Raw genomic sequence first — 11,811 nt, forward strand, 5'->3', positions numbered from 1 at the left:
AATAGCTAGTCATCTTTCATTGATCGTATTCGCGGCAGCCGCGGCCAATGCCTTCATATGTTTTTTTTTCTTGAGAGTTGAGACAATGATGCATTCATATGTGCCTCGGTACTATTTCATCGGGTCATGGGTACCGGAGGAATGACAATCGTTCGTCCACTGAACAAGGGCACACGGAGCGAAACTCGAGCCCATGGAATTCCCTTTGAAAGGTTTAGGACACAACCCATAGAACAAAAGGCTCATTCATGATGGCCCAAATCTTGTTCTGCAATTGAATTGCAGGTCTGCACGGCAAACCCTATTTGGCGCCTTTAATGCCGGCTAAAGACAATTTTGCCAACTGGCGCACACACCCCATCCGGGCTGGGCCGACCCATTTAGAATTTTTTTCTATTTAAAATTCACAAAATGTGTGCAGGAACGACAGGTCGAACTCACAACCTCTAGTTCACATAGTAGAGCGCAAATCACTAGAATAATGTATCACTTGTGTCGTGTTACCCTTTTTTTCTTTATCCTTTACCCAGTTCGTGGTAACCAGCCCTTCTTTGATGGAACGGTTCCTTCGTGCCTTCTCTAGTTCTCTTCAGAGAGAAAAGGGCAGCAACGGTTTCCCCCCTCACTACGCCGCCAAGGCCAGGGATTCTCTTCCCCTCCGTTCACCGCTCCGGCAACGGCTGGGGGAGGGAACCCCGGTATTTCAATCCTGGTTTCTAGTTAGGGATAGGATTGTAGATTTCTTGGTCGACGTTTTGGATGGCAGCGGGACGTTGGGAATAATTGTTCCCCGATCCCAGCCACATCTCGACGGCGTGTTGTGCGATGATGTCGATGGATCGAAGGGAGTTGTTTTCTGCCATTACTCCTGTGTGGTGGATCTATTGTTTAGAGGTGTTGTCGGTGAGGTAGCGGTTACCGCTTCAGATGGCGATGGTGACGAACAGTAGGTGACAACCTCTCCGGTAATGGATTTGTGTCTGATGGTTGGCGAATCTGTCAGTCTTCTTCGACAGCGTCGCCTGAAGACGGCGTTTTCGAGACGTGAAGCGCTCGGGGTTATTCCCCGACCGACATGCCACAACGATAAGTGCTCTGTTATTCATTGCAATCCTTTATTCGGTTCAGAAAGCTTCGATGCGATGTGGCGCCGACTGTCGTTTGTTTGCGGCTGCTATCTCGTCTACCTCTGATGGAGACGTCGAAGAAAGACGACAACAGGCTTGGATTTGGTTCAGCAATCTCTCCCGTTAAGGACTTTGTTGTAATTTTTATTTTCTTGGGGGTGGATATGTCATTATTCCGGGACAGTTTTCTACTCTATTTCGGTGTGTGCCACACGCAATGTATGCTGGACATTTGCCTAATGAAAATGTGGTTACCCCTAAAAAAAGTTTGCGGCAACCAGCTGGTTTTGGGAAGCTTCCCAAACTGGTTTTTCTAGTTCACTGGGCGTTCTCCAAAACGGTTTTTATTCAGTTTTTTCTTGTTCATTTTTCTTTTTTATTTTCCTCTTTTTTGTCTTCTTAAATGCGCAAAAAATTTAAGTTCATGAAAACATTTTTAAAACCTTTGAATTTTTTTCTTCAATTCATCAACTTTTTTCCAAATTTCATAAACTTTTTTTCAAACTCGTGGACTTTAAAAAAATCAATGAACTTTTTTTTGAATCCATGATTTTTATTCAAAATTGATGAACATTTTTGCAAAATCAGTGAACGTTTTTCAAATTCATGAACTATTTCGAAAATCAATGAACTTTTTACAAAAAAAATAAGTGGATGAACTTTTTTTTAAAACTAGTCAATGTGTACGTGCAATGCACGTTTATTTGGAAGTATATTAAGTGCATGTGAATATTAAATATGATACTATTTGCGTATTATTATGTGATTAGCATTATATTTGGCATGAAATTAATTGCACACTAAACGTGTTGAGCACTCGACATTGAAGCAGTCTTGATCGTTGGATTGACATGATTTGATGGCCGAGATTAATTGGATCTGCCCCTTTGGGTTTTTTATTTTCAAAAATGATGAACTTTTATTTGAAAATCGTTGAACTTTTTTTATATTTGTGAAAAATTTTCGTGTTTTTCATTTAGTTTTTTTAGATTCTTTTTTGTGAACCATCAACCGGTCAACGGTTGACTTGTAAGAGGTTAACCTGTCAACTGTGAAATCTATCGATCGAGCACGAGGCACGAGCCGCACGATCGCAGCGATCGTTGCTGGGCCAGCTCATGGAGCTCGCGCATGAGCGCCACTATAGTAGCGGGCTCATAGCCGCACATTTCCCCTTTCGTTAGGGTTTCACGCTCCTCTCGGCGGCGGCGACTTTCGCCCCATATAGAGAACCAATCTCCCCTCCCCTCTTCTCCCCCGCTAGCGCCGGCGTGTCGATGGCGGGGGGCGAGGGCCTTAGGGACCCTACCGCTCGCGGAACAGAAACCTCGAGCAAGAGATCGATGGATGATCGAGCTTCGGGATCAGGATCGGGCACGCCCGCCTCCGATCTGGAGGCAATGATGGAAGAACTTGGCTTGAAAGAAGACGATCTTGAAGACGTCGTGATTGAAGATGAGGAGCTTCCGGCGGAGGCAACGCGCTGGATGGCCATTGCTAGGGTTCACACGGAGAAGACGTATAGCCAGTACTGGTTCTTCCGGAACATGAGGGCTGCTTGGGACTTGGCGAAGGAGGTAAAGATCAGGCCGCTCGAAGAGAATTTGTACACTCTGCAATTTGGATGTCTAGGTGACTGGGAATGGGTGATGGAGGATGGACCATGGACCTTCAAAGGGAAAACCGTGGTTATAGCTCATTACGACGGATTCACAAAGCCATCTTCAATTGAGCTTAATAAGATCGACATCTGGATACAGATCCACGATCTCCCTGATGGTTTCTACCCCAAGATCAAAGTGCTGTCAGCTACTGTAGGAGAATTTATCTTTGCTGAACCAAAATCCCAGGACTTTGAAGGGAATTTTACAAGGGTTCGAGTAAGGATTGATGTGACAAAACCTCTTAAGAATGCAGTTTCAATTGTTATCAAGAAGAAAGAAGTCCTCCAGAGGGTGATATTCAGAGTTAAATATGAACGGTTGCCTGACTGGTGCGCCGTATGTGGATATCTGGGACATCTATATAAAGAGTGTGGTGATGGGGTACATCCACCAAAGTCCTTGGTTTTTAAGGATCTAAGAGCTTCATGGTTCAGAGGACCGGGAAGAGGCCCAGGGGAAGGAAGAGGGCAAGATGACAGTAATGGAGGAAGAGGAGGCCGTGGCAGAGGCCGGTCCGGAAGAGGGCGTGGTCGGGGCTTTTCTCAGGCAAATCCTATGGAAAAATACAACGAGGAAGATACAACCAATAACGCTTCTGATGTAGCCATGAGTGAGGCTGAAAACAATAAGAATAGAGGGGTTTGGGGAAGGGAAACCAACCCATCCCTGAATCTGGCGCACGCAAGCAACAATGCCATTCCGCTGCTACTTCCACCCCCACAGATACCGCCCAGCCCTTCCTCGGTACAAGATCCAAAGAGAACCAAGCAAAACTCAAACACGGCTGAGAAGAACAGCGGTGACCAAAAATCTTGATGCGCGTTTGGTGGGCTCCCTGGCGGGGTCGTGCCTAGCGCAATGAGTCTGCTATGCTGGAACTGTCCCGGGATTGGCAAACCTGCGACAGTTAAAGAGCTTCATGATCTAACGAGGCAACTTGCCCCCTTTGTAATCTGTATCCTTGAAACCCAAATAGAGGGAACTAGAGTCGAAAACTAGGCTGGTTCTTTAGGTTTTGATAAGAGTTTTGCTGTCAGTAGTTCTGGTAGAAGTGGTGGATTAGGAATGTTTTGGAATGAAGAAATAAAGTTTGAGGTTATTGGGTACTCTAAGTATCACATTGATGCAATCATTAATGATATGATGGATGTTAAAACAAGGTTACTTTCATTTACGGAGAAGCCCAAGTAAATGAGAGATATAAGACTTGGGACACACTAAGGGGAATTGTCGGCTCTAACAATATATCCTGGCTAGTCTTAGGCGATTTTAACGAGGTACTTCATGCACATGAACATGACGGAGTAGGGAACAGAATTCAAGCACAGATGGATGCCTTCAGGGATGCTCTGGATACGTGCGGCCTATCTGACATAGGTTACACGGGTACGGATTGGACCTTTGAACGGAAGGTGGCAGGTGGGTCGTATACAAAAGTGAGACTGGACAGAGGCGTGGCTAATCCAGCCTGGTCCATCGCTTTCCCCACGGCCAAGCGTGAGCACAAACTAGCATCGACAAGTGACCACGTCCCAATTCACGTGAAGTATGTGCATGAGGTTGCATGCCAGCGGGCCCTGCGGTCCTTTAAATATGAGCTGGCCTGGGAAAGAGACCCCGGTTTGGCGCCGTTGGTGGAATCTGCATGGGCATCTGGAACGGGCGACTCGGTGCTCTCCATAAGCGACAAACTCTAGTCGATGTCATCTGATCTTGCGGGGTGGGACAATGAACACTTTGGCAATGTACGACGCGAGATCCAACAGCTCCAATGAAAGCTACAGGAGTTACGGGATATTCGAGGAAGATCTGGTCCTAGTCACATGGAACTAAAAATGGTAGAGAGATTGACTGAATTATTCCACAGAGAGGAAATTCTTTGGAGACAATGAGCACGTATTGAATGGCTTATGCATGGGGATAAGAACACATATTTTTTCATCTACGGGCGAGTAGACAGAGGAGAAAAAATCAGATAAAGTCACTTTTAAAAGAGGATGGGTCTGCGACAGAAAATGTCCTGGAGATGGAGAGCTTGACTACATCCTTTTATCAACACCTGTACACTTCTGAGGGGGTTCAAGATATGGCCCCTGTTTTGGGCACAGTTTCGACCAAAGTGACACAACATATGAACGATATGTTAAACGCTCCGTATAGCCAGAAAGAAGTGAAGAATGCCTTGTTTCAAATGTTCCCGACAAAGGCACCCGGGCCTGATGGCTTTCCGGCTCATTTCTTTCAACACCATTGGGAAATATGCGGTGATGATGTAACCAAGGAGGTCCTGAAAATTGTAGAGGGTAACGAGTCAGCAGAATGCATCAATGAGACCATTCTGGTCCTCATACCCAAGGTGAAAAACCCTACACACTTGTCTCAGTTTCGTCCAATTAGCTTGTGCAATGTTCTATACAAAATTGCTTCGAAGGTGATCGCCAACAGGCTGAAAATAGTCCTACCTGACATCATATCTGAGAAACAATCTGCTTTTGTGCCTGGTAGATTGATCACAGATAATATCATTACAGCCTATGAGTGTTTGCATTTTATGAAACGCAGCAAGTGTTGGGGATATTACTACTGGGCATAAACCGACTACCTGGGCCGGATTAACTTCATCAGTAGATCAACGGTGTTAAAGCCTAAAGAGGCAGATAAAGGCCCAGGGCCCGTAGTCGGTTTACAACATGTAGCCGTACATCGACGTTTGTGCATATACTTGTACTGTAAGTTAGGAACAAGGAGGGACCAACCCGGATACGAGTATGAACCGGTGTTGGGACTCTCTGAACCGGCGGGCGTCACCCGTGTATATAAGGGGGCGACCTGGCGGCGGTTCAGGGATGACAGACAACAACTCAAGACATAGGCGAAGCTTGTTTGCTCCCTAGTCATCGAAACCCCATCAATTCCATCACAACTAGACGTAGGCTTTTACCTTCCTTGAAGGGGCCGAACTAGTATAAACTCTCTTGCGTCCTTGTGTCCGCTTTAACCCCTTCAAGCTAACCCGTCGTGATGGCTCCACGACTAAGTCCTTTCTCTAGGATATCTGCCGTGACAAAACCATGACAGTTGACGCCCACCGTGGGGCTATCGCACGATGGTTCTGGTTCTTGGAGGGCCGCTTTGAAGGACTCAAGGGCTATGCTGTAGGCCGGATGACTAAGAGTCATCGCGGCAGGCTCTACATCGACGACGCAGGCTGGGGCCCCGAGGCCGGCTCAGTTGAGTACGGGTACCGGGTCCCCTTTGGTAGCATTCACGTTTTCATTGGTAAGATCGGTGAACCGGGCCCTGAGCCTGACATCTGCACCGACCTCGTCGAGACGGCTCAGCGTGCGCAATCCACCCGGGTTAAACTGGCCATGAAGCGTGCCTTCGTGGGAGTCATCCATGGAGGAAGTCATGAGGACGGATCGGGATTTCGCGGGGCGACTGTCATTTGTTCCGGTGACGAATCTTTGACCGGAGAAACCGAATCTGTTTATCAGCTACAAGATGGCCGAATTGGGAGCTGTTCCGATGGCGACAGTATTTCGGACCCCTCTGATCTGCCCAACTGGGTTGGAATATTCATGGCCGGAACACAAACATCGCTTCATTCTTCGACAGCTGCGGCAATGATTTCCGGTTCAGCAGCAGCGACGGCCGCCGGGGCAGGAGGCCCTGTGCGCCCGTCAGCTCAGGTTCTATCAGAGCTATTTGATGTGTTGGTTGTGCTTATGGCGGAAGTTAATCCGCCAGATCAGGACGTTCACAATACGGAGATTGCAAGGGTAAAGGAACAGATCACCCAGGCCAAAGCAGATCTGGCGGCTGAGGACACCAGGATGGCCGCAGAGCGGGCTGCTTTAGACGCACAGGCCTACAGGCTTATGTTAGACCAGAGCGCATCACATGAAGTCATGAGGAGGAAGCACCGATCCCGCTTACCTCCGGTTTTCGAGGCCAGAGACCTTTTCAACACTCCAGGGCCAAGAGCCGCCAATCCGCTGGAGGGGAACCAGGTAGAAGCCCCTGGGACCAGTGCACCGGTTCAGCCTCGTCAGATCAACCCGCCTCGTCAAAACACCGTTGTACCTCAGGCTGCTTTAACACCCCCGGGTCACTACTCCAACCCAATGGACAATCTTGTTGCCGCTGCTGCACGGCTAGAGGCCATTCCAATTGAAGGTGACTCGCCGCAGGCAGTAGAGACACGGCGGGTCAAGGAACTTCTGAGGACCGCTTTGGCCCAACAGGAAGCATACTCGTACAGCCGCGACCGGATCCACTCGACCCCTCGTCCAAGCCGGAGCTATAACAGACATATGGATGAACCGACAGTGTCGAGTAATGAACGACGTGGGGCACCCCGGGACAACAACCCAGCGGGTGGTGCTGATGACGCTCAGGGAGTGGTGGACCGGGCCCGCGCGCGCAGGGAGGCCGAGTTAGCCGCATAGCATCAGGCTCGGCAGCTCACGCCGGTTCATCCAACCACCTTGACTGAACCTGGTGTTACTTCCAGTTCTTTGGGGGTGCCTTGCCTTATCCCCTCTTTACGTAACGTGCGCCTGCCCAAGGATTTCAAAGGCCCGCGCAAGGTACCAAATTACACGGCGGATCAACCTCCAGAGACATGGGTGGAGAGCTATGAGATGGCCATGGAGATGCTCGATGTGGATGACGCGGCGTGTGCAAAATACTTCACCATGATGCTCGAAGGAACGACCCGTACTTGGTTAAAAAGCTTACCGGCTAATTCTATCAGTTCATGGGCCCAATTACGGGCCCGGTTTATCAGCAATTTCAAAGATACCTGTAAACAGCCTATGTCGATAGTGGACTTAGCTGCATGCGTCCAGGAGGAAGGAGAATCAACGATTCATTGGGTGCGACGGGTTTCACAAGTGTTGCACTCCTCAGACCGCATCAACGCTGACACCGCAGTATTAACCCTAGAGGGCAACTGCCGGTTTGGACCCCTGAAGCTGAAGTTGGGACGGATGAAGCGTCATTGCACCGACATGGGGACTCTCATGGCCGCTTTGGTGAAAGATGCTGATTCTGATAGTACCAAGGATCCCGAATCTGATGATGACAAGACAGGGAAGGGAAAGAAGAACAGCGGCTCCAAAGGTCAGCAGCATCATTGGGTAGGCAATGGCGGAGGAGGCAAGCGTAAAGTGGACGGTAACATGTACTTTGTCGCTAATACCAACGCACAGAACGATGGCCAACGACGCAAGGGTAGGCCAAGAAATCGTAGTGGGGCGCCCAACCCTAACCCAAACCGCCTAAACTATCTGCTAAGCCAGCCCTGTCCAAAACATGGGATGAAGGAGGAACCAGCAAACCACCTTTGGAAGGATTGCTTTATTATGCAGGAGTTTAAGAATTCTAATAATTTCCGGTATGATCGCGAATCTGGCGATGGCTCAGGGTCCGGGCCGGGTTACGGTGGAGGAAGTTCCGGTTCAGGGTTTAATGGTAATCCGGGCGGAAATAATGGTCAAAATAATCGGAACAACCAGGGTGGTTACAACCAACAGCAGCAGCAGCAACAGTCGGGTTACCAGAGCAACCCAAAGCAGTTGGGTGGTGGACAGTACCATGTCTTTACCACTAGCTTGGACAAGCGAGACCGAAAGGTTCAGAGGCGGGCAATCAACTCTGTTGAACCGGACATGCCCCGCTATCTACGTTGGTCTGAACAGCCGATCATATGGAGCAGAGAAGATCACCCACCCCAGGTCGATAATCCGGGTCAGTTGGCTCTGGTGGTGGCGCCTCAGGTGGGAGGTTATAAGTTTACCAAGGTGCTCATGGATGGAGGGAGCAGTATTAACATCCTGTACTATGAGACCTTCCGACGTATGGGGCTAACAAATAAGAATCTCAAACCGTCTAATACAGTATTCCACGGTGTAGTGCCTGGCAGATCAGCATATCCCGTTGGTAAGATAGCTCTGGAAGTGGCCTTTGGGGATGATCATGATTCCAGGTCGTAGACATTGACGTTTGAGGTGGTGAAAATCCAAAGTCCATATCATGCCCTATTTGGGCGACCGGCATACGCCAAGTTTATGGCTCGGCCCTGTTATGTATATTTGCAGCTCAAGATGCCGGGTCACAAGGGGACAATAACGGTTCATGGAAGCCGCAAAATCGCTTTGGAATGCGAGGAAGGAGATGCGGCTTATGCAGAGTCGGTTTGTGCCACCGAGGAGTTGAAGTACTATAAAGATAATGTTGATCCGGCGGACATGACTCCGTTGAAGAAGCCAACTACGGAGCATGATCCGGCCCTGAAGTTCAAATCGGCAGCAGACTAAGCTTGTTGATTTCGTACCTGGCGATTCGTCCAAGTAGTTCAGCATCAGTGCCAACTTGGATCCGAAATAGGAAGGCGTGCTCATCGAGTTCATCCGTGAGAATCGGGACATTTTCGCATCGAAACCTTCTGACATGCCAGGTGTACCGAGGCAACTCGCTGAGCACACACTTAATGTGGATCCTAAATACAAACCAGTGAAACAGTTCCTCCGCCGGTTTAACGAAGAAAGGCGCAAGGCGATTGGAGAAGAGGTAGCCAGGCTCTTAGCAGCTGGCTTTATTATTGAAGTTTTTCATCCTGAGTGGCTTGCCAATCCGGTGCTGGTCCTCAAGAAAAACGGCACCTGGCGCATGTGTGTGGATTACACAGATCTTAATAAGGCTTGTCCAGCAGATCCTTTTGCCCTCCCCCGTATTGATCAAATTATTGATGCTACGGCGGGTTGTGAGCGTCTAAGTTTTTTGGATGCGTATTCTGGCTGTCATCAGATCAAAATGGCAGTTAAGGACCAGGAGAAGACAACATTTATAACCCCCCTTTGGAGCCTTCTGCTATGTGTCTATGCCCTTCGGGCTCAAGAGTGCCCAGGCAACTTACCAACGGTGTGTACAAAATTGTCTTCACAAGCAGATTGGTCGTAATGTACATGCTTACGTGGATGATATCGTGGTTAAATCCAGGGAGAAGGAGACTCTGATTGATGATTTGAAAGAAACCTTTGATAATCAGAGAATATACAAGATGATGCTTAATCCGGACAAGTGTGTTTTTGGTGTACCGGCAGGCAAGCTATTGGGTTTTCTAGTGTCCAACAGGGGAATTGAGGCTAATCTGGAGAAGATCACAACTATCACCTCCCTGGCTAAACCGAAGTGTATCAACGATGTTCAACGCCTGGCATGCAGGATTGCTGCGCTAAGCCGGTTTATCAGTCGCCTAGGTGAGAAGGCAATCCCTTTGTATCAGATGTTGAAAAAGACGAATTAGTTTGTCTGGAGTTCTGCTGCTGATGAAGCGTTTGAGGACTTAAAGCAACAATTGGCCAATCCGCCTGTGCTCGCCGCTCCCGTTGACAAGGAGCCATTACTGCTATATGTTGCTGCTAATGTTCGGGCGGTCAGTGTAGCTATTATGGTAGAGCGAAAGGAGGCAGGTAAGGAGCATCCGGTTCAACGTCCGGTTTATTACATCAGCGAGGTGCTCATTGAGTCCAAGCAAAGGTATCCGCATTGGCAGAAGCTGGTGTATGGAGTCTTTATGGCAAGCCGGAAGCTTAAACAATATTTCCAAGGGCACTCAATTACGGTGGTCAGTTCTGCTCCTTTGGGAGATATCATCCAGAACCGGGAAGCAACTGGCCGAATTGCAAAGTGGGCCATAGAGCTGGGGCCGTACGGTTTGAAGTATGTGCCTCGGACAGCGGTTAAGTCTCAAGCACTTGTTGATTTCATCAATGATTGGACGGAAATGCAAGCACCTGAAGAAAAGCCGGATCATACGTATTGGACCATCCATTTTGACGGATCCAGGCAGTTGGAAGGCTCGGGGGCTGGAGTCATATTAACTTCCCCACGAGGTGATAAGTTTTGTTATGTTCTCCGTTTAATGTTCCCTTGTACTAACAATGCAGCTGAGTATGAAGCCTTGCTCCATGGTCTCCGGATTGCTAAGGAGATGAATCTAAGTCGAGTTAAGTGCTTCGGTGACTCGGACCTTGTGGCCCAGCAAGTGTCTGGCACTTGGGACTCCAAGGACCCACTCATGGTAGCATATCGTCGTGAGGTGGATACTGTCGCAGGTTATTTCAAAGGCTATTAGGTGGATCACATGGACCAGCAGAAAAATGAAGCGGCAGACGCTTTAAGCCGGCTGGGCTCTCAGCGCAAATCGGTCCCACCCAATGTTTTTCTGGATGTGCTGCACAACCCGTCGGTCAAGTTCCCTGGTGAAGAGGATTTGGCTATTCCTGATCCGGAGACTCGATTAGTGGCGGCTCTTCATGTTATTCCGGATTGGACGCTTCCTTACCTGGCGTACAAGAACTGGGGTGAGTTGCCAGAGGATGAAATTCTAGCAAGGCAGATAATCCGGCGATCCAAGTCCATGGCTATCATCAACTGCGAGTTGCATCATTGCAGTATATCAGGGGCTTTCCAACGCTGTGTGTCTCCTGAAGAAGGCCGTGAAATCTTGCGTGAGATCCACGAAGGAGATTGTGGTCACCACGCCGGTTCAAAGTCTCTGGTGGCTAAAGCATTTCGCCATGGTTTTTATTGGTTAACTGCTCATGCTGATGCGGAGGATCTGGTCAGACGGTGTGATGGTTGCCAAAGGTTTTCAAGGCGCGCTCATGTGCCGGCTCAAGAATTGAGAATGATTCCGATTACTTGGCCGTTTGCGACTTGGGGGCTGGATATGGTTGGGCCTTTCAAAAGGTCCAAAGATAAGAAGACCCACCTCCTGGTGGCGGTTGACAAGTTTACAAAGTGGGTGGAGGCAGAACCTGTTAGCAAGTGTGATGCGGCCACGGCAGTTCAGTTCATCAAAAAGGTGATTTTCCGGTTTGGCTTTTCGCACAGTATTATCACAGATAATAGTACCAATTTATCCAAAGGTGCTATGAAGGAGTTCTGCGAACGAGAGCACATCCAGCTCGACGTTTCATCAGTGGCACATCCACAGTCCAATGGTCAAG

The sequence above is a fragment of the Triticum dicoccoides genome, chromosome 7A (genome assembly GCF_002162155.2).
Source record: "Triticum dicoccoides isolate Atlit2015 ecotype Zavitan chromosome 7A, WEW_v2.0, whole genome shotgun sequence".
NCBI lineage: Eukaryota > Viridiplantae > Streptophyta > Magnoliopsida > Poales > Poaceae > Triticum > Triticum dicoccoides.